Consider the following 19,490-nt stretch of genomic DNA (forward strand, 5'->3'; position numbering starts at 1 on the left):
TTGACATTGTCTCTTTGTTATAAGATGGACCTTTGCACAGTTTAACCAGGGAACAGAGTATTGTCATGGCTTTTGTGCTTGAAGAAAACAAAATAGGAATTCTATGATCCATGTTTTTATATTCATTGTAGTGCCACACTAAGATGTATCAGTGAGGTAAGCATTGGAAGTGGGGGAGGGTAGGAAAGAAGAGACAGGAGTTGATTCAGGGGGCATAACTATTCTCCTTCTAATATGATGGTGTGGGCAGTTTTTGGATTTAAACATTGACCTTGAACCTCTTCTTTATGATGCTCCTTTATGGGCAAGCAGCAAGCCCACAGTTTTCAAGATTGGGCTTGAAACTCCTGGCCCCCATTGAAGTCAATCAGAGTTTTGCCATTGACAAAATATTACAGGGGACTGTCATTGAGACCAGGATTTTACCCTGCGTGCCTAATGTTGGGTACATAAATAACTGGTTTGATTTTTCAAAGGTGCGGAGCACCCACAGCTATGTCTGTCTAGTATGTATGTAGTATTTGAACAAATGGATATTTGAAAACAGTTGTGTTCACAAACAGACAATTAGTCAATCCTATTTTTGAATCCTCCTTCAGTTAATTACCAAAAGTCAGTTTTGTTGTCTCCTGATAGAAGAGCAACAGCTACATCTGTCTTTGCAAACTCATTTTGGCTATGAATTTCCTCTTTAGCAGGAAGTCCCCTGTAAGAGGAGTCTCCCACCCAGTCATAAAGTCGGGAAGGGACACACCCGACCTACCCAAAATCACTGGACTCAAGTATGTTGAAAGTTCACAGTTTGGAAAGATAAACATCACAAAGACACAATGGAACACTCATACTCCAAGATTCCCATATTCATCACTCATTGCCATTCTCATCATTCTGCCTCTCCTCCCTGTTTTATGGTGCAAAGGTTATTCTTTTAAATAGGAAGAAGAGAGCAAAATTTCACTAATGCAGGAATCAATCACTCTGTGCAGAAGCTATTTTTAAAACTATGTTTAGAATAGCACACACTTTTTTCCTGAAACTTGTTCAAGATCATCTTTCCCATGACACAACTTTGTGTTTGTGCACGTGTAATTCCTTTAGTGTGCTTTAGAGTTCAGGGAGAATATTAGTTCCATATTATCTGCCAATTGCTAAAATGATCATCATGTTGTGATTCTAAACCATAAAATGAAGCATCACAAATTAGTGCTTACAAATTAACACCAAAGGCACAAACTTATAACTGGAAATGATGCGCAATGCTGGAGAAAAGCAATTTTCAGATAAAGTTTCTGAATGTGAGGGAAATTAATATTTATAGGAGCCCGTATGTATGACCTAAATAATACTGAAAACATCTGGGGGCATCTCTTCACCTGATGTAAATCATCAGAGCTCCACTGAAGTCAATGCAACTGTGATGATTGACACTGACTGAGAATCTGTCCACTAATGTTGAAAAAAAGTAGACTATTTTTACAACGTAAGTGGCATACAATAGAATCCTATTATTAGAATTCATTTGTATGCCATTTGCATTTACGTGATCATTAAGGCAATCTTTGTTTTATGGCCAATGATCAGTACATGCAGAGTACAAACATGGGACTTTTCAAAGCAGATGTATGTGTTGCAGCAAAATGTCAGTTTCACTAGACCGAATGAATTATACTAAGGCAGGTCAGCCAGGTTACAATTGGCTCTTTACCTGTACGTATTGGCAGTCAGCAAGGAATGTCATTCTTTCTGGCTTCTAAGAACAGAAAATAAATTACTTCCAATCTAGTCTTTGCACCCCAGAAAACCCAGTGATCAGTGTAAATGAGGGCAAACACATTGGCATGAAAAGGAACTCTCTTACTGAAAAATAATTTTTAATCCATCGTCCCAAATTATCCCTACAAGTGGCGATCAATAACACTGAACTTCACTACTCTGTTAATTAAAAATGTCTAGGATGTCCTTGTCTTTTAATATAAAATCTCTGTCTGACCTCTCATTACAATTCCCTCCCAATTTTCCCTCAAACCTGCAGATCACAAGCCCGCTTTTCAGGTTCTATGTGATTTTTCATTGACACCTCCTCTCGTCTGCCATTGCAAAAGTTACTAAATGACTTAACCCTTTTTGCTGGTAGCATGCTGAGGAAACGGCCTCCTGATAGTAGAAGACAACACAGAAAAGAGGGGATGTCTAAATGCCGGCCCCTTAATGGGGTTGTTCCAAAAAGCCTGCTCAAAATGACCCTTAGGTATGCATGAAACAGCCATTTGTGTGCTTATCTGCTGATCCAGATGCAGGACAGAGTCCTACTTAGATGCCCTGTTTGGAAACTGAGGTCTTGCAGAAAAGCCTTATGGTAGTGAGCATTACTATTAACAACCAAAAATCTCCATGACTAGCTAAGCTTTTTCTGCATTTGTCATCTTCCCATTTTCATAATGTTTCATATTTGTTAAAAAAAATCATATTTCTAATAGGAAAACTACACTTTAACTTGGACCTTTGGACCTTTTATGTTTATGTTTTGTTACATCATTGCATGGTTTAGTGTTGGTTTATATTTTCAGCATTTGCGTTGTGGTTTTAAGACTGTTCCATAATGGCACTGTGCTTAGTGCTTGAACAGATATATAACTTGTATCTTCCTTTATGTTGGCCAGCCAACTGTTCCATCCCAACAGTCTAATTTCTGGGAAATTATCCTAGCAGCAAATATTTGACATGAATTAGTAATCCGTTTTTGAAGCCAGTATTGAGTTTTGTGCTGGGACACCTGTTGGAGCCTGGTATTGTATATACATGGCTAAAAAACTGACTGTTGCCCTCTAGCGGTTGATATAAGGTTCGATGATGAAACAATTCAACAAGATAGACCTCAGTGTTAGTGAGTCATGCTGGGCATATGGTCACTAGGGACATGGCATTAGATGGAAATTCAACAACCATCTTTTAATCCTGTCATCATTAGCTGGACTTGCAGCCTTGAGAGAAGGGATATAGACAGGAAGGTAGAGAACAAGTGAAGAGAATGAGACAACTGCAAGTGGGGGAGGGAGAGAGGGCTTCTCTTTTTTTAAATATTACCAAGGAAAGAATAAAGATGGATTCACATATTTCTAAAAATAGATGTCAGTCTGATCTCTGTTGCTTTTTCCCTTCTTCTTTCTCAGCTTTAAAAGACATAATATACCCTTGGCTGTATTTTGTTGCACAACCAGCTAAGCAAACATGAAAGTTTTCAAACAGTCCATTCCCCACCTCCCAGGTATGTTTACACATGGAGGAAAAAATCACCTGGTAAAGTTCATACCATAGTGCAGTGTTTCCCAAACTTGGGGGGCTGCTTGTGTAGGGAAAGCCCCTGGCGGGCTAGGACGGGTTGTTTACCTGCCACATCCACAGGTCTGGCCGATCGTGGTTCTCACTGGCCGTGGTTCACTGCTCCAGGCCAATGGGAGCTGCTGGAAGTGGCGTGGGCCGAGGGACATACTGGCTGCTGCTTCCAGCAGCTCCCATTGGCTTGGAGCAGCGAACCACAGCCAGTGAGAACCGTAATCGGTTGGACCTGCAAACACAGCAGGTAAACAAACCAGCCCAGCCCGCCAGGGGCTTTCCCTGCACAAGTGGCGTCCCAAGTTGCGGAAACACTGGCATAGTGTTACAATTTATGTATACTATCAAGTCAGTGTGTAATGCAGCAAGACTGTTGACCAGGAATTGGCAACCTTTGGCACGGGAAAGCCCCTGGTGGGCCGGGCCGGTTTGTTTACCTGAAGCGTCTGCAGGTTTGGCTGATTGCAGCTCCCACTGGCCGCGGTTCACCGCTCCAGGCCAATGGGGGCTGCGGGAAGTGGTGGCTAGCACGTCCCTCGGCCCACACTGCTTCCGGCAGGTCAGATCAGACCCGTACTTTGCATGGCTTAATTAAACATCAATATTTAAAAAGAAATAATTGTTTGCACTATCTTTTTTTTTTCTATCTTCCATGCTCTCAGGTGCACAGGACATTCATCAGATTGCACCATTTATATTGGTCTTGTGCTGATCTGTTCTGGGTTCTGACTGTCTTGTTGATGGATTTGGCTTCTTTCTCTATTATTTTACATCATGCTTTTCTAGTTGCCCTCTTTTTCTCTTTCCAGGTGCTGTCCATATTATCACTTGTCGTGGAAGTCATATTGGTGGCATCTTTAAAGCATGTCCTAAGTATGTCCATATGTCCATAAAATGATAGACATTTTAACCCAATCACTGACAGTAACTCACGTTTCTTTTGTACTTGTGTGGAAAAAGGCTCAAAACATTTGGGGATATGGAAGGAATGATACTTACTGCATTGCTGTAGTCTGCTTCTAATATTAGAACAGAGTGAGCAGTTCACTTCCTGGAGACATCAGCTAGCTTTGTGTTCTGCAGCTTTTTTCACTGGTATCAGACATGTGGAATAAATTATTATAAATTGCTTGTTAATGTTGAGTACCACCAAGATTTATAATACTTAATCCTTTTATTCCAGTGGCCAGTGAAGTCTGAATTAAGCAAAATAGTGTTACATCACTGGCCTTCATTAATACTTTGACGTAAGAGTATTAATTTTATTTAGTGTAATTATGGAATGTAACTTCATATGTTATAAACTTTAGGAACATGGTAGTTATTCTTGTGTACTACGATAGTGCACTGTGGTTATTCTGAATAATTCATGGGCACCAAAAGTGGTATTAGAGAAGTTAAGGTTATAACAAAGGTTTCATTGTATAGTAAAGCTCTTTTAGTAACTTAGGTTGACTTATTCTGTATTTTCATGGTGTGATGGGGTGCACCTGGTCTTTGCTGCTCCCTGCAGGAGGCCCCACAGTCTTGCTACACTCTGCCCCAGAAAAAGAGTAGCAACGGTCGGTCCTCCAGGCCTGCCTCTAGAGGGCTCCCAGGGCCTAGGTGAAAAGAACTGCAGGGCCTTAGCAGGTCAGTTCCTGGCTGGGACCGTGGGATGGGGCACAGTGCAGTGCAATGCTACTCTTTGGTCAAAGAGACTTGAGTTTGGTTCTGGTTGCATCTGCATAAGCTGGGAGAGAGAGGACCTGAGAACTTTAACCTTGAGGTAAGGGGTGAAGATGAAGGGGCCAGATGGGAAAAGGCCCAGGTAAGAAGCAGCAACAAACTGAAGTGAGCACTACGTGGCTTCTGTTTATAGGATCCCTGGTTTGGAACCCAGAGGAGTGAGTGGGCGGGCTGACTTCCCCCGCTAGCCACTGGTGAAGTGATGTAAACCCTGAAAAGGGGACCAGACTCATTTGAACATCTGAGCAAAAGGCTGCATTTAAAGAGCCCAAAGCTGGGGCTGAAGACCCTGGTGAGGACAGATAGACAGTTTTGTTGGGCTTGTATTATCCCAGAAGGGGTTAATTTGGACTTTGTGACTTGGGCCGAGGGTCAAATCACTGAAGACCCCACCAAGATTAGCTGACAACCTACAGTGGGTGGCAGGAGCAGGGAAAGGACTGCAGTACTGCATTCAGCTGCAAAAATGCTTGAGGTGAGTGCCCCTGTTACATATGGTTGTACGTGAAAGCAGAATTTGCTCCTTCCATTCTCTGTTTTATGGGTAATTTTATTTCTATTTCCATATTTATTGGCTTCACAGATTTTTTTGTTTTTGTCTTTTTTGCGTTCCTTTAACTAAAAATAGATTTATTTTAAAATAATATCTTGCAGGATGTCAAGTATCAGAGGGGTAGCCGTATTAGTCTGGATCCGTAAAAGCAGCAAAGAGTCTTGTGGCACCTTGTAGACTAACAGACGTATTGGAGCATGAGCTTTCATGGGTGAATATCCACTTTGTCGGATGCATGTCAATGACTAAGTGGGTATGCATCAGACGAAGTGGGTATTCACCCATGAAAGCTCATGCTCCAATACAACTGTTAGTCTATAAGATGGCACAGGACTCTTTGCTGATCTTGCAGGATGTTCCTAATGGACCTCTCTGTATTTAAAAAAACTAACAACAATGTAAAAGCAGATTTGTTCACGTATACAAGGCAGTACTGTCCTTGCCACAGTGCGTTTTAATGCACAGTGTCTATTGGGAATCTGTCATTCCATCACAGCCCATATACACATTGTGCACTACTTAATATATGCAGAAATCATACCCCCAAATGGCTCCTGTCCCTATGCACGAAGACTACTATGTGTTGAATGTCCTGTGTGTGATATGAAGAGGAACAAACACACAAATTTATGGCCAAAATAGACTGGAGAACGGAAGGAGGTGATTGGAGGCTACACACCATGATGATGTTTAGGATGGAGACTTTATTCTCCAGTATGTCTGTACAGCACCTAGCACATCTTGAATATGATTATTAATAAATTCCCACTGCTCCTGAGCTGACAGTAGCTCCTCTATAGCTATCTCTGTGTAGGTGGGACTTCGTGTGTTTTGGGGGTGTATGTGGCTGAATGGAAGGAGTTAGAGCCAGGAAACAGGCACTATAGAGTGTTTTGTGTTAATTTGGCCATATTTTACTAAATAAGGCTATTTTGAGGTTAAAATACTCTGTTCTTGTTCTCAGTATGGAGACTGAAACCCCAAAGCATGATCTTTTGATAGTTTAATTAGAGAACCCCCCTTTATTCAAACCATTTACAACCAAGAATTCTTGGGTAAAGACAAACAAAAAATAATGAGAAGAAAACAGGAAAGAAATAGGTTAATTTGTTTTCTGTCTGATGGTTCAGTTCCTTCATTTTTTACCTATCTCCTCCTCTTGGATAGCAGTGGAGGCAGCAGCTCAGGTGTTGAGAATGTCAGATCCAGTTAACTCTAACTGCTGTGTGCCCTTTTTCAATCTGCAATACTAAATAGTTGTTCTCCCATTTTTACAGAGTTCTGAGAATATTAGCCTAAGTGAATCATTTCTGTTTAAATCCAGTAGGCCCCAAGCCAGTGGGTTTTGATTTGGGAGGGTTTTGTTTGGGGTGGTGGAATCTCAAGAAGAAAATAGGACAGCCTCCAATAATGGAGGAAAAAATGTAGCTGTCAAAGGAAGAGAGAGAAAAGAACAGAAGGCAGTTTTGTGGAGCTTTAGGACAACAAATAGGCTCCTTGTTTACATAGTTTAAGGTACATTACAAACATTATTTTTTGGATAGTTGGCCAAGCAACCAAGGCCGTACTTGATGACATTTCTATATATCTGTATGTAACATGATGGCTTTTGAATGCTTCATCTAATCAGTTCCAAAACATCATGGATTTCATCTAAAAAAAAGAATTGGAAAAAGTACAGAGAAAGACGACAAAAATGATTAGGCATATGGAACAGCTTCAATATGAGGAGAGAGGGGGAAAAGACTGGACCTGGTCACCTTAGAAAAGAAATGACTAGGAGGGAATATGGTAGAGATCTATAAATCAGGAATGTCATGGAGAAAGTGAATAGGGAAATCTTATTTGCCCCTTCATGTAACACAATAACCAGGGGTCACCCGTTCAAATTAATAGGCAGCTGGTTTAAAACAAACAATAGCAAGTATTTCTTCACACAACACACAGTCAACTATGGAACTTTTTTGTCATGGGATGTTGTGAAGGCCAAAATTATAAATGGCTTCAAAAAAGAATTAGACGAATTCATGGAGAAGAGGTCCATCTGTGGCTATTAGCCAAGATGGTCAGGGATTTAACCACATGCTCTGGGTATCCCTAAGCCTCCAACTGCCAGAAACATCTGTTTTTGACAGTGGCCAGTGCCAGGATACTGGACTAGATGAACCAATGGTCTGTCCAGTGCGGCAAGTCTTATGGAATGTTTTGGGCATCTGGTTCCTGGCATGTGGCAGGAGAAATTGGTGGCGGGGGGGGGGGAGGGGGAAACAGAACCCCAAAGATGTAGGGGTGTAGGGACTCTCTGAAATAGAGAAAACTGGGAGGTGGCACACCAGGAGATTGTAGGGGGAACGGCAGGAGGCCTTCACGTGTGCAATGAGTTTGGTCTACAGTAGCAACTAAGAGTATGTCTACATTGCTGCTGGGAGCATCCTTCACAGCCCAGGTAGATGCAGATGTTGCAGCATGCAAGACTGATTTGGCTTGCTGCCCATGTCTGACCCCCTGGATGTGAGCTCAAGTGGCTAGCCCAAACTACTGCCCAGGTCACAATGTCCACACTGCTATTTTTAACACACTAATTCAAGTAGAGCTAGCATGAGTCTGTCTGCTTGGGCTGGAGGAGACACTCCCAGCTGCAGTGTAGACTCACCCTACATGTGCAACCTTCTAATAAAGTAAAGAGCACTAGCTGGGGGTGTGTTGAAGACCGTGAACATCGACAAAAGAGTCTTCAAATCGGCAAAACTCCTTTTTCCAGAAGTCTTTTTTTTCTCGCTTCATTTAAATTTAACACTGCTGGCATGTCCCATTCATCTCAACATTATCCTGCACCTCCCTCCCACTCCACACCCCATGGGAGAACTGATGCAGAGTGTAGTGCCTGTAAATCCAGGGAAATATAATGCTGCTTTAAGCAGCATTAACTTTTGCACCTCAGCTCCCTTTCCTGTCCCCCACTGCCTCATTGTTGGACATAACCACAGCAGGAATCTTAAAGCAGATGAGTGGAATAAGGGGGCCCAGGACAACATGCAGAGGGATAGGTTTGCAGAGTCCTTCACGGATCTTGGGATTCTGAACTATTACAAGGCCATGACTCCTTCCCCTTCCATGCCACCTTTCATTCTCTTCCTGAGTGAAAAAATGTGTCATAGTTGCTGCTGCATTGAACATGCTGCTATTTTGTTGAAACTTTTTCCTTTTGGAGCATTTTTCTGTAGAAGGGAACGATGTGACTGGTGTGCTCAGCGTTCAGTATAAAGAGTCACTTAATATGAAGCGCCATTGGCATCTCAAGCACTATGTTGTGTTAGAAAGTGGGAAAATGATTCCTTTAATGTTTAATTTTTGAAAAGTGTGGGAGGTTAGATCATATTCCCATTAAGTCACTGAAGATCAAATGCAAACATGACCAAAAGCCATTGCCACATTTTAGATCAGTGGTCCCCAAACTTTTCCTCTCATCCCCCCCAGTAATATAATGTATCTGCACCCCGCTCCTCCCCCAAGCCAGGAGTGGAGCTGGGGCCAGGAGCAGAGCCAGGACGGGGAGCTGAGAGTGGAAGCTGGCAGTTGAGCCATGGCAGGGATGCTGCCAGACTGGGGGGCTAAGCTGGGGCTGCAACTGCTGCCAGGGGCTGGCCTGGAGTGGAGCTGGGGGCAGAGTGGGGCTGGGTGCTGCTACCTTCCCGCCCCCTCATGGGGACTGGCTCGGCCCACCCGGGTGTTCCTTCATGCCCCCCTAGGGAGGTGTGCCCCACAGTTTGGGGACGACTGTTTTAGATCTACATTGGCAAAGGCAAAAACATTCATAGTTAGGGCTGCCACTGCAGCCTTAACTCATTCCACTGTTGTTAGGTATGGGAGCACTTATGATACATAGCATCATAAACTGATCTCCAACTTCTGCAATACCTGCAGCCATAATGGGGTGCAATGGTAGCCCTAGTTCAGAGTGCCCTTCTTGAATGTGGAGTTATAAGAATATTTCACGTCAGGCAAAGAATTACTGCTCTAATGAGATGTGACCCTCCGCTCCTATTAGTATAGGCAGTGCAGCTCACTGACCATCCTTACAAATATTTCTGCCACAGGTTTTCACATCTGCTGTGCTATTCTTGCTATTGGTCCCAGGACTGAATCTTTCTGTGATGATCTTCAGAGCCCACATTTTGATGAACTTAAGATACTGAATAAAACTTTGGGTTAATTTTATAAGGGAGGAGGGAAGACTTATTAACAAGCCAGTACGTGCTTTTATGTTCTATTCCCTTTCAGCTGATTGGTTTTACAGTGGACAAACCGCCAAGGGATCTATTTGAGGGGCACCATTATACGTATCTAAATAAGAATAGTGATTTTATGTTATCAGTGATTTTATTTTATGCTATTACATTGAATTGTGATTTTTGTCTGAAATAATAATTTGTTATTCATCTGACTGTAGTCAGGACTGCGTTTTGCTAATATTAATGTACCACATACATTATTTAGCTGTTAATTGTGAACAGGAATGATCAAATAAAGGCTGAGACAATTTACGCAATTACTGTCAGTGTTCACCCACATTAATGATCAAAATACAATACACAGAATGCTGCATATATAAATGTGTACAACAGAAAGGATTAACTATATAATTAATTAACTATGGTGAATTATCCTTGACGAAGAATGTTTCTAAAACATGCATGTAAGAGTAGGTAACCACTGAACGTGAATGGCATTCTGATTCTTTAATCTACGCCTGCTATGCAACAGAGAAGCAGGGGTTTTACTTTTACTTTTTGTGAATGCCTCAAGATCTGAGCATGCTCTGTTGAGGCAGGATACAGAGCAGACTGCAGCTCTGTTCTGTGTCTGTTAAGGAAGTGAGCCCCACCTCAGTTAAAATGGGCAAAACATCCCTGGTAAACAGACCATTGGGCAGAGCTTTTCACAATTAGCAATTACTCCATAAACCCAAGCTGGCCACTGCCCAACTTGAACTGAATCCTTATCCTCCTACATCATTTTGTTTAGAAACTATTTTTATTTTTGAACAATAATACTCACTAGCAACACCCATCCTGAAGGACGTGGCCTGTTCTTACAGCAATCCCAACTCTTGCATAAATTAGCAATTACCATGCCATCCCTTCTAACTGAAGTGAAACAGGCCTGTAAATGATGAAAGTCAGTGACTAATATTTAATAACCTGTACATTTTAATTAATGAAAGGGGAACAAATTGCTCTACAATGCCGTATTGTTAAGCTCTATCCCACACAAAGGGTTCCTTCCAGTTGTTATGACAATCCGTTCTTCATGATGCTGTTCTGGAAGGCAAATGAGTTGGAAATCCATCAATCAGGGGACAGGCTGAAACATCCAGAAATCATTTGTATTCCCACATTGGACTCAAACTGAGTCCCAGTGACAAAAGGCGAGTGTTCTGGTGTTTTCAGTTTCTGAGAGCGGGATCATGCCGTAATTTAGTTCTGACAGCTCATCTCCTTTGTGATCTGACTTCAAACTAAGCCTTGAATCCTGCTTCAATAAATGCTTAGAGCAGGTGACAAGGGTGGGAGAATGGGAGATTTGCAAAAAGCTCTTTGCAGCAGTATGAACCTGGGCTTACTTCCACACTGGCTCAGGCTGTGGTATAATTTACAACTTGAGCGGGGCTAATTTAAACTCTGCCAGCTGCCTCTGGCCTCCCCCAGGGCCAGTCCGTTTACTGGGGATTGTCAGAGCGCTGTGGTGCAGCCACACGACCTACAGCGGGAAGAGCATAGCCAGTTCTATACCACTCACCAGGACGCTCATTAACTGCTTGTTTACACCACATTTCTAGTCTCTTTGTGTGGCGGTAGTGGGCCAAGGTTCTGAGATATGTCCTATTAAAATGGAAAGCACAATATGTATCAATAACCCAAAACATTCTGAGCGATATCGAACAAATTTAAGGGTAAGACTGTGTGAGTCAGGACTGCGTGGTTGAGGAAGACTGCTCACATAGGATCAGTCCCTAGCAAGGAACAAGGCTTTGAGAAGCAGAGAGCAATATGAAGCTGTAAAAAGTAGAAGTCAAATACAAGGGAGGAATGGACAGTTGAGTCAACAATCCAAATTTAATAGACATTTCTTATCAGTGCAAGTACAGGACTGTGAGTTCTGTTTTTCTGTAAGTGTTTGATAGTTACGTCTTTCAAACTCATTTTGGTTTTGTCATCAGATTGTTACATCACAGCTTGGAGTTTATCTGACATCAAAGGAACTAGTAGCAGAGCTGTGTGTGTGTGCATGTGCGTGTGTGTGTAAAGCATGTGATCCCTATCAAATTTTAGAAAAGTTTGCTCTGTTAAGATTAAAATGGTCAGTCTTTCATTCAGAGCAGTTGAATGTGCAAATAGCAGATTTAAATAGTATCAAATTTTTCCTCAGGGAGAGAATAACAAGACAATTATGAAAGAATATTTCACAAGACAGTCTAGATCCAAAACTCACAGCAAAGTGCTGGAGGAACTAATGTGGGGAGCCATCTTTAGTTCTTGTGTAAATGTCCCAGAATGAAAAACTTCTGGTCTGATGTTAGAAAAACAATCCAAGAGTTATTTTAGGAATATAGCCTCCAAATTCCTACTTTTAAGGTGTAAATCAAGCAAATGTCTGGATTCACTGAAATAAAACAATGATACCAGTAGATAGCTGTTCAGAATTATTGTGACTGTGGCCAACAAATGCATTTCATCACTATGGTTGCAAAAACAAACACCAACCAACGAATTGTAGTTGAAGAGAATAAAATAATTAAGGGAAATGGAACAATTTTACTGCCTGGGTTAGATTAACAACTGAATTATCTGAGGAAAGATGAACAAAGTGGGGTGAACTGGATACAAATACATCATTTGATTCCTAACCTCTCGATTGATATTGCCAAGTAGGTTTCAGATTCAGTTAAAAACTCGGACCTCACTTGGATCCTTCAGTCTGAAACCACCCCATATATGAATGGTGGATGGGAGAGAGTGGCTCCAAATCTCTAGCTCTGAGCTCAGCTCTACAGTTTGGGGTGTAAATTAGATCCAGAATTGGAAAGGACTTGTTTTCTATGTCTGGTTCGGACGGAACCCAAGATGACAGAAATTTCTTGAGAACACCTGAGCTCCTGAACCTTCTGCCATTCAAACTTAATTACACCCCTAATTAACCAAGTACTAAAATACTGTACTGTTAGGAAAAAGTTTAATTTTTCTATAAAACATAAATAGACATATTTCTTTTAATTATTGCAACAGGGATATTTAAAGAAAATAGATGAAGGTTAAAAATGAAAACAAAATGGGAATAAGGAAAAAGAGAAAATGTCAGATGCGGCTGAGAAAACAAAAATCCTCCATAAATACCAATCTCAGTCCCCTGTCTTGTCTATCTGTATTTGTCTGTTTGGGGCCCTATTCAGCAAACCTTGCTTGTGCAAGTTCTTGCTACATGAGTAATTCCACTGAGGCAAAATCTCTACATGACTATTCTAACCTCTTCCCCTTCAGCCTTGATTGTGCAAAATGCTTCTGGTAAGATCCTCTTCCTGGCTCATCGCTCTGACTGCTTCAACCAGTCTTTCCATTACTTCACCAGCTACCCACTCTCCACTGCATCAAATACAACCTTCCTTCCTTCTACCTTTATGGCTGTTCATGACTTAGAGCCATTAGGGTAGATGGGACTATTAATCTATCCAGAACTAGACTGCCACCTTTGCTCCATCAACCTTCCCAGCTTTTACCATCCACCAATCAGCTTCTCCTTTCATTGCCTTTTCCCTTATCATACCTTTATGCATAAAGTAATCCCCTCACCCAAAAATCCATAAAGTTAATATGTTATCTTCACTCCCAACCCTCTTTAAACCTTGCTTCTTCCATGATGCCTAGGAAACCTGACATCTGATCATAAATGCACTGTAACTACTGCTTTACTGTACAGTAAGCATTTTGCTGACACCTCGTCCTCCTGTCCCCACCCCATTTGCTTTGTCCACCTGCTCTGTCTGGTCATAAACCAACATTTTAAGCTCCTTAGGGCAGGGACTGGCTTTGTACTTCATAGCTGTATGGCGTTGTAATAAAGAAAGTGAGGGGACAGCTCCCTTTGATGGACACCCAGCCAGCCAGTTAGCTGTAAAATCCCTCCTGGTAGCTGTTCTTTACTTGCTTTACCTGTGAAGGGTTAAAAAGTCCCCCAGGTAAAGAAAAAAAGTGGGCACCTGATTAAAAGAGCCAGTGTCAAGGTTGAATCCCAACTCTGTCACTCTGAGTGCAGAAGTGGGGCCCACAAGGATTTAAAAAATTAATATTGGCCACTCCAGGCTTGTATTAAACTCCCAAGGTTACAGCTTTTCTCTGACCTTGGCTTGGTAAACCCTGCCACCACCCAAATGCAACAAAACCCCCTTTTGAACCAAGGAAGGAGCACTTGGGAATTCCTTCCTGGGGGGTGCCCTCAAGCCCTTTTACCCTCCCTTGCCCCCAGGGAAGAGCTGAAAAAGGAAACAGGATTGGATTTTTGGTGTCCTAAAAGGTTTGTGCATGTTGTTTGATTATCAGTTTTAAAAAATTCTACCTTCCCATTGGCTCTTTTGGTCAGGTGCCCACTTTTTTTCTTTACCTGGGGGACTTTTTAACCTTTTACAGGTAAAGCAAGTAAAGAACAGCTACCAGGACGGATTTTACAGCTAACTGGCTGGCTGGGTGTCCATCAAAGGGAGCTGTCCCCCCACTTTATTTATCACAGGTGCCTAGCACAAAGTGGGGTCTCCTCCCTTATTAGAGCCTCAAGGCACTCCTATTACTATCGTAATACAAATATATTATATTGGTACAGTCATATTTGCACAGGCACTGAAATCTGAGGGTGACGCGTGCAGTATGAAACCTAAGCAAACACAATAGGATAAGGACCAGTTTGTGAGTAATCATTTTCAGGATTGCCCCCTGAGACTGTAAGAACTTTGTGGCAGGGATCTGTCTTCTCACTTGTTTGAAAACTCCATTCACAATTATGGCATTACATAAATTACAAATGCTAGTTATTGTTAATATCATGATACCCTCTTTGACTTTTATGCTTGGCAGAAATAATCAAATAGCACTTTACATTTTCAAAGCAGTGTACAAACAATTTACCGGTATTTCTTTGGCAAGCAAATAAGTATCTGCATCCCCTTGGTACAATTGGGGAAACTGAGACAGGCAGGTTAAATGATTTGCATTAAAAGTAGCAGAAGGGGGGAATACAACTGAGAAGTTCCTGGCTTCCACTACCATGCTTATTGTTCTAGACTATGCTCCTGCTAAAGAAAAACATGATCTTTACTCTCTAGACTTACACTGAAACTAAGTAATATAGACGTACTTTGAAAGAGACTGTGGATTTAAGTAATACATTGTATGCACTTCCAAATATTTTTGGCACTACTCTATTTAAAAGTAAAAGATAAAGTTCCACATTTGTATTACAGTTTATGGATAGCCATAAACTTTACTGCAAATGTTTCCTCGCTGGAAAAGAACTTAAATTCTAATCAGAGTTGCATAAAATCTAACCCACCTCATCCAAATTATTTTGTACCATGAATGGTGCTGAAATATACTGAAACTAACAACTTTCAAATAGTTTCTCTACTTTGACTGTATATTTTATATGTTTTTAGAAAAGTAAATCATATAAAAGTATTTCCCCCTAGCCAACAATAAAATGACATCATAGAGAGAGAATGTACACAGTGCAGAAAGTGTCCTGCTGGTTTGTATTAGCTTCTCTGGTCAGACACATCCTATGTAGCTTTAGTTAAGATTTACCAGTTTGAAAATAGACAGGCAAAGAGTTCATTATGGGAAGACATTTCTTTGCAACATTCTTAGGAACATCCTTGGAAGATGACTACATGGCCATTGTTAGTCAGACTAGAACTGTGGTCAAGTCTGTCTAACTATGATATACCCCGTTAAAAGAAAGCATGGTAGCTGATAATGCCGGGTACTATTACGAATGGTCTCTTACAATCCCCACATCCACCCAGACAGACAGAGAGGTGAGAGCCTTCCTAAGAGAGATGGGAAATTCACCTATTCGTGGTGGAAAAGACAGGTCCTTTGACAACAGGGGAAAAATATCTGATTGTATATGGGGAACCAGTCTACAAATGATATTATGCCAATTTCAGTCCTCTGTCACTGGAATGCTCTTCATAAGGTTCACTTCTATGGGACTCTGATTCTCTGGGACTACTATTTCTTATGTTAGTGATAGAACATATCACACACTTTTCTTTCCTTTGCTGAAACAAAAATGGATTATTCATAAGGCTGAACTGAAAATCTCTGCCTAGAGAGAGGTCTGCACATATGTGCACATAACTTCCAATAGTGTCAATAAGAGCTGTGTGAGGGACTATTGAGTGTCTGTAAGGAGTATGAAAGGCAACTTCAGTATTCCTTCCCCCCTTGCTCGCTCTTCCTGAATACAGTACCTGTCCAATCCCTTCTGAAATATATGCAGAGTATTGTAGGCTGTTAAATAGGTTTTATTTTCATTTTGTGAACGGACTAAGGCTGTTGGTTGACTGACTGCTGGACACAGCCAAAAGTGGTCTCTGTTGGTATCCGTGTTACTAAGATCTCTGTCCTTAAGCCCTACATTTCCTGCATAAATGATTGTAGCCCTGGAAGGCTAATCTTGTCCTGCGTTTCTAACCCCATTAGTAAAAGTTTGAACAACAGCTCATTTGTGTGCTGGTGGATGGTAGACAAAGCTTGCTCATATGGGTACATTGCTCGTAACTTTTTAGAGCTCTGTGACAACATCTAGCCAATGACAACTGTGCAGATGTCTAAATATTGATGGCAGTAAGGCCCCACTAGTATTGATATAGTTAGTGGGAGTGGGTTGAAAAGAGAGGGAGGAGATAAAGGAGAGCAATGAGTAGAAAAAACTTCTTACATCTGAACTGTGAATTTTCTAAAAGATCCCAGCTCACTAGCGTGAGTCGTGCTGTGCTGATGGACTGTTTTTGTCTGGCATACAGGTGTTTAACTTGGCATCTGCTAGCTAACCATCAGGCAGCCAAAATTTTGAGGGGATCACCATGTTTAACAGAAAGTGGTCCTTGTCCTTCTCCATAACAAGCTCAGTACATGTGCTGGAGCTGCCCTTTCACTTTCTCCCTACTCACCTCCTTGATTTTGACTCACTACTTTGTAACTCACTACTTGATTTTGACGACCCTACTTTGTAACTAAGCAGCAGACTGTTAGTGAAGGATTTAGATAGAAAAGGGATGTTTATAATCGCTTGAGATCTTTATTTGGGGGTCTGGGCTTTTACCAGTTCATTCAGTAGAAGTGGAGAGGGAGCAATGATAAGCTCTTGATGGTACCCAATATTCTGATTGTTGGTTGTTTTTTTCAGGAGCCGGTATCAGCATTTTGTTGTTCTTCAGAAAGTTCCTTTTGTTCTGAATATTCTGCCTGATTGGTAGAATGAGCAGCAACAACTGAAGGAGTGTGTCTGTATGCCTCTTTGATTTGTTTGATAAATCCAAAGAACAACCAGAACCTGTAAGATCGGTATAAAAGGTAGTCACTTATTTCCATAGAAAGTGTTCATCTGTATGATGTTAAAACCTTCACCAGAGGCTAGTAAGAGTGTTTTCCTTGGTATATGATTAATCAATGACGACTTATTTTGATGATCCTATACATGTAACTGGCATCCTATGGAGGAGCTTTGGTGCTTGGAGCTTTATGGAAACAAAAAGAACTAATATTCATCCCTCTTTGCTTGCTCATGCAATTTAAAGCATGAGCCAGAAGTACATTTCTTAATAAAACTCAATCCTGTTTCTAATTCTCCCTTGGACTTTTAAATATTACTACTGTGAATGTAGCAGCCCATTTCCTCCTCAGTGATTTTCTTCTGTACACTGCACGCTCTTTGGGGAAGACAATTTGCCTTGTCTATTCGTCTGATCTTGCATTCCCTGAGCATCCCAAACTCCCAGTGATTTGGAAAGGACATGATGGATCTGATTCTTGGCTGTGTTAGATCTGCTTGTGCTCCGGAGATACACAGCCAACCACTGGAAGAGCCTTCAGCATAGAGGAGATAGAAGGTGAGACTTCCACAAAAGGTAGACTATATAAGAAAAAATGTGCTTTGCTAGTTTGATGCTGAGATGTAGCTTGATTGTATGTGTGTTGTGATGCAGTAAAGTGAAATCTTTGTTATTTGTCTGGGCACTAGACTGCAGACATGTCAGTACTCAAGAACAAAAAACAGTTTTTAATTGTGTTTTTAGGATGTGTACTGACCTTGTGGAGTAGAGGCACTCTCATTCTGAGAAGATGGGTGTCATATAGCACCCTAGATCACTAAATGTCAACTATAAATAATGAGTGAAATGCAAAATCTCTGTCTAACCAGAATAAAAAGTTGAACTGAGACCTGGTGTAAAAAGATGCAACTCTGGTAACTATTTACACCAGGCCTGAATCTGGCCTGGAGTGATTAGACAGTAGTTTACAGTTCCCTTTTGCTTTATCTGAGTTTGCAAATGCCAAAGAAGACTATAATTTTGTCATTAACAGACTTCTTCCTGTGTCAATTTGGATAATCCAAACTTTTTGACTTGACCCATCAAGGACAATTAGATGTTGCAAAAGAAATCAAATAACTTCCCTGTATTGAGACAGATGAGTAAGAGACATTCAAAACTTTTTCACTTAATTTTAGTTCATCTATCAGTAGCACAAATAATTTTAGATGTAAAATTCTGGATGCATCTTGGCATGTAGCAATATGAATTGTTGTTGCAATAGGTTAAAGACTATTTTTTAAATTGTTTTAGATGAGTACCCAAAATGTGTTCTATAACTGCTTTTACTTAACAACACGCTTTATTAATTTTTTTTGTCTTGTTAGTATAGACTTTTTCCACTGCCTTCTAGTACAGAAATCACAATGCTGTTGAGTACGGTATGATAAGGCAATAGGCACAGTTTATATGATCAGATTTCTAAGGAGTGCGCCAAGAAATGCTATTATCATCTGTGTTCTTTCAATACACTTCTAGGTAAACTAAATACTTGCACCCAATCACAAAATAACTATTTTTAAACAAAACTGTCTACCAACTCAGATATTACAATGATAGGGAACTAATAAGTGCTTAGATGACCTAGAATATTATCTATTTATTTAAATTTGATGTGCCCTTTTTCCTTACATAATAAGAAACTGTAACAGTAAAACTTTTCTGTGTTCTTAATCCACAGGAGTGGTTTGGAAAGTATCTTGGATCTATACAATTCAGAAGAGCCACTACACATAATGAAGTGTTGGTTGCAGGCACCTGTGTTCTGTAATAATCCCTCAACCAACAATATGGGTTTAGGCCTAAACAAACAGTGTGGAGACTCTGAGTTTATCAACTTCTGCTTTATTCAGGCTTTTCATCAGCATGGGGTTTATATCAGCAACAGTGGCCAACCTCTATGTAGCCCCTTGTCAAGGTTTTTTCCCCACTTTGAACTTTAGAATTCAAGAAGTGGGGACCTGCATGAACACTTTTAAGCTTAATTACTAGCTTAAATCTGGTACGCTGCCACCAGCCAGACTGTAATGTCTGGTACACTTCTGTTCCCCCAAAACCTCCCTTGGGGAACCCAAGACCCAAACCCCTTGGGTTTTAAAACAAGGAGAAATCAGGTTCTTAAAAAGAAAGCTTTTAATTAAAGAAAGAAAAGGTAAAAATTATCTCTGTAAAATCAGGATGGAATATGCTTTACAGGGTACTCAAATTCATATAAACCAGAGGGGACCCCCCCCC

The 19,490-nt window shown here is 41.0% G+C and overlaps 1 long non-coding RNA gene across 1 annotated transcript in view; it reads left to right on the top strand.

Moving 5' to 3' along the window:
- Positions 1 to 18,348, top strand: part of LOC142047330 (uncharacterized) — a 35,168-nt gene extending 16,820 nt beyond the window's left edge. Inside the window, exon 3 of the long non-coding RNA XR_012656566.1 lies at positions 18,250 to 18,348. This is a non-coding gene — a long non-coding RNA (uncharacterized LOC142047330). The remainder of the gene's footprint in view (positions 1 to 18,249) is intronic.
- The last annotated feature ends 1,142 nt before the right edge of the window (positions 18,349 to 19,490 follow it).

Source organism: Chelonoidis abingdonii, chromosome 9 (genome assembly GCF_003597395.2).
Source record: "Chelonoidis abingdonii isolate Lonesome George chromosome 9, CheloAbing_2.0, whole genome shotgun sequence".
Classification (NCBI taxonomy): Eukaryota; Metazoa; Chordata; order Testudines; family Testudinidae; genus Chelonoidis; species Chelonoidis abingdonii.